The sequence below is a fragment of the Pseudorca crassidens genome, chromosome 5, assembly GCF_039906515.1.
Source record: "Pseudorca crassidens isolate mPseCra1 chromosome 5, mPseCra1.hap1, whole genome shotgun sequence".
Lineage (NCBI taxonomy): Eukaryota > Metazoa > Chordata > Mammalia > Artiodactyla > Delphinidae > Pseudorca > Pseudorca crassidens.
Window position 1 is genome coordinate 143,111,826 of NC_090300.1, and position 4,641 is coordinate 143,116,466.

A 4,641-nucleotide genomic window follows, 5' to 3' on the forward strand; every position below is an offset into this window, starting at 1 on the left:
GGTCCCTCTATACGTTTTCTCTGCCTGGATCATTCAACTCAAAAGTTCACCAGATCAGTGCATTTCTCCACGGAGGCCAGGAATGCTGCTGCCTTTGAAAGCCAAATGTGCTTCTACAAAAGATGACCTTTGGCAAGAAACAATGTTTTCTTTTTCCTGTGGTTTTAACAAGATATTAGGGAAGTGAAAAAGAACAGTCGGCCGAGGAAGTGGAAGTAAACTTTGAAGGGAATCAAACAAGACTTGTAAGCCTCCAACTTAAGCAATAAACCTGAATGTGCAGTTTTCGTTTCTTGCCAAAGTGGTCTGGGCCCACCTGTGGGCTGGACACGCTCCAAGCCAGTAAGACATGTCCCCCGACGGCGTCCCAAGTTCACACGGGACCCATGTCAGAAAGTCATGAAACCGTCATTCCAAAAGCAAAAGTACCCTCTTATTCTGCCAGCTTGTCCCCTTCCAAGTAAGGAAGTGTCAAACATGCAAAAATCGCTGGCGTGATTTCTTGAACAAGCAACTGCAGGTCATTGGCAGCATTTCAAAGTGCCGATGAAAGAGTCTTCATTTAAAGACAGAACAAAAACAAAGCCTGCCCTTCCCCTGTGTGGCCTCCTCGGCAGAGCCCCCGGTCCTGTTAACGAGCTTTTCTGCAATTACATCAGTTCCATTTGTATCTGGTTTCCATCAGTAGCAGAAGTGTCAGCTCTCTTGCACCGGGGCCAGATGGTCATTACGCCTGGGAGCAGAGCTGTCAGTGACACCCGGCAATCTCTCCCCGTAAGTGCAGGGTCCGTGCTAACCACTCAGGGGACGGCCCCCGCGTAACTGGGGTGAAAATCTAATAGAGCACCGTCTGGAAATTTTCCCCATACACCTAAGCCAGGGCTCGGGAATTAAAGTGTCTCTGACGTTACGCTGCCATCAAATCTCGTGCACACCTACTTGCAGAGTGAAAATGATCCTCGGTACAAAACCCGGCCCCGTCTGAAACCTACAAGGGAGTTCAAAAGAGACGTGACAGACTGCAGTTTCAGGTCAGTTGTATCGATGAAGAGAGCTTTGTAGGAAGGGGCAGACAGGAGGGTGGCAACGAGCAGGGCATGGCATCTAATTTTTAAATCACAATTTGGTGTGCAGATTCTAGAAAACCCGATTCTAGAACCCTGTGATCATATCCCCACATTGCTGTTCCCAAGTTAGGTCTCAGAAATCTGGAAAATCCTCATGCGTGGGGGACACCAGAGTCATCGATTAGAGGCCAACGTGGTGCATGTCAACCCCAAATTGGCCTTGGGTTTTCCAGCAGCAAAGCCCTGCTTAATTAATTATTCATGATATGAAGTGACCCAGCACAACGTAGGGAGGTATTGTGTGTCAGTGACCCCAGGAAAAGGACAGGGTCAAAAGTCATCCCAAGAGGAAATTTAGCCTTGGCACCCAAGGCCTCCCATCTCTGTCTCCAGGAAACTCACATCTAACAAATCAGAGATTCGTGCCATGAACCCTGAGTGAGACCCAGGCTCTGAACTCACTCAGCAACACTAGAAAACACTTGGAGTCATTTACTCCTCAGTTACCCAAGGGCCGCCACCGAAGACAGAGAGTGAGAAAAGGAACCACGCTGCAGGATCTTGGTGGACATTTTATGGCCATATTCACTTGTTGTTGGCATCTTTATCACTTTACTCCCCAAAGACAATCACTATGGCAACCGATGATTTTGCCTTTAGCCATTCAATAAATAAAAAGCCTTCTTTAAAAAATTGTTTAAATCTCTTTCAAGCTTCATGTCAATTATCTCAGGAAAAAAGTCTCAACTGCATTAACTGGGTCTTTTAAAAAAGATTCATTGGCTGTCGTAAAGTTCTAAGTTAAACTGAAAAATCACGAGACATGTAATCCCAGCCAGAGTAAATGTGGACTTTCTGAAAAGGAGCCTTTCATCCCCAAAAGCCTCTGAGAATTTGTATTACACTGTTTCACCTTCTTAGCTGGGAGAGTAAGTCTCCTACAGCCTGTAAAGAACTGTTTTCCTTGGTAACCTGGGGACTGATCCCACCTGATGAAGGGATCACCCAACCCTGCAGGAAGTGTCCCCTGATGAATTCATCAAAATGAAGTGCTCTTAGGATTCTTCCACATGCCTACAGCACCTACCAAGTGCCCAGCCTTCACTCATTCATTCTTTCATTCATGCATGCATCCAACAATATTTATTGAGGCTAATTATGGGTTAAGTGCTGACTGTATTCAATACAGGAGTGAAAAAGACACTCCTGCCCTCATGGGGTCGCCATTCCAGTGACAGGGACCAAATAATACATAAATACATAAATGTAATAATGAGTCAGGTAGTGAAGAAAAATAACACCATGGAAGTAGACAGAGAACCATGGGCAGGGAGCCAAGGGATTCCTAGGGTGGTCGGAGAAACCCTCTCTTAGGAGGTGATGTCTGAGCAAAATCTGAGTGATGTGAGGGAAGAAGCCAAACAAATATCTGAGAAGAACTTTCTAAGGAGAGGGAACGGAAGTCCTGACTTGGGAACAAGCTTGTTGTGTTCAAGGAACAGCCAATCAAGAAGGCTGGAGTGACCTCACACCTGTTAGGATAGCTATCATCAAAAAGACAAGAGAAGGGCTTCCCTGGTGGCGCAGTGGTTGAGAGTCCGCCTGCCGATGCAGGCGACACGGGTTCGTGCCCTGGTCCGGGAAGATCCCACATGCCGTGAAGCGGCTGGGCCCGTGAGCCATGGCTGCTGAGCCTGCGCGTCCGGGGCCTGTGCTCTGCAACGCGAGAGACCACAACAGTGAGAGGCCCGTGTAGCGCAAAAAAAAAAAAAAAAAAGACAAGAGAAGACAAGTGCTAGTGAGGATGTGGGGAAGAGGGAACCCTCGTGGCTGTTGACGGGACTATGAATCGGTATAGGCTCTATGGAAAATAGTGTGGCAGTTTCTCAAAACATTAAAAATTAGAATTATCTTGTGATCCAACTATCCTATTTATTTATCCTATTTATTTATTATTTATCCTATTTATTTGGGTATTTATCCAAAGGAAATCAAATCACTGTCTGGAAAAGATATCTGCATCCTGTGTTCAGTACAGCATCTTTTACAATAGCCAAGACATGGAAACATCCTGACTGTCCATTGATGGATAAGTGGATAAAGAAGATGTGAAGATATATATATATACACACACACACACACACACACACATATATATATATATATGTACAATGGAATATTATTCAGCCATTAAAAAACAGAGAAGGAAATCTTGCCATTTGTGACATCATGGATGGGCGGGCCTTGAGGGCATTATGCTAAGTGAAGTAAGTCAGAGAGACAAATACTGTATGACCTCACTTACATGTAGAATCAAAAAAACTCATAGATACAAAGAACAGATGGGTGGTTGCCAGAGGTACAGTGTGGGTGAGATGGGTGAAGGGGGTCAAAGGTACACATTTCCAGTTATAAGATAAATAAGTCCTAGGGATGTAATGTACACCTTGGTGACCCTAACCCTAACCAATACTGTACTATGTATTTGAAAGCTTCTAAATCTTAAAAGTTATTATCCCAAGAAAAAGAAATTTGTAACTATGTGAGGTATAGATGTTAACTAAACTTATTGTGGTGATTACTTAGCAATATATACATTCATCAAATTATTATGTTGTACATTGTGGACTAATACAATGTTATATGTCAATTATGTCTCAATAAAACTGAGGGATAAAAGGCTAGAGTGACATAAACAAGGTGGAGGGTTGCAGGAGATGAAATTGAACGGGGGGACCAGGTCGTGCAGTCTTTGTCAGCCATTGTAGGGAACTTGGATTTGATTCTTTTGAGGTTTCCCTTTGTCTTTGGTGGCCAGCCATTTTACTGTAATGCACTTAGATGTGGTTTTCTTCCTATTTATCTTGCTTAGGGCTCAGAGTCCTTCTGGAATATGTCATTTGATACGTATTTTGGAATTTTTTCTGTCATTATCTCTTCAAACATTACTTCTGCCTCATTTTCTCCCTTCTCTCCTTCTGAACCTTCAGATATATACATGTTAGAGCTTTCTCTACATTGTATGTCTCTGGCTCTCTTCTGGTTTCTTTTCTGAGCTTCCTTCTAGATATTTCTGTTATTTTAATTCACTAATTTTCTCTTTAGCTGTGTCTAATCTGTGAATGAAAACTTAGTGTCTTAATTTGTTACTTTATGTTTCATTTGCAAGATTTTCTTTTGATTCTCCTTTATAGTTTCTATTTTTCTACCAAAATCCTCATTTTGTATTCATTTCCTTGAACATATTAAGCATAGTTATTTTCCCCGTTGGTATGTTTCCTTTACCTCTTAATTCTCTCTTTTTTGAATATCATTGTTTTGTCTCCCCATGCACAGGTTATTTTGATTGAATGCCAGACATTGTGTATGAAAAACGAGATCTGGGAAGGTGTTTCCTTGGTTCACCGAGAAATTGCATCTACTTATGGCAGGCAGCTGTGGGCACTAGCAATGCCTAATCTCCTTAATCCAATCCGGGATTGAAAAAATTCAAAGCTGGGCTTCATTTCTTCAAATGAATTTCTTGTCACCGCCTCACTCCTAGACCAAAGCCCTGTGCCATTTTCCCAAACCA

General features: G+C 43.0%; 1 long non-coding RNA gene across 1 annotated transcript; it reads left to right on the plus strand.

Annotated features, from left to right (window-relative positions):
• Positions 1 to 737: 737 nt before the first annotated feature.
• On the plus strand, positions 738 to 4,431 carry LOC137224592 (uncharacterized). Its single transcript, XR_010943393.1, has 3 exons — positions 738 to 774; positions 946 to 1,031; positions 4,404 to 4,431. It is a non-coding gene; the product is annotated as an uncharacterized lncRNA (long non-coding RNA).
• Positions 4,432 to 4,641: the final 210 nt, after the last annotated feature.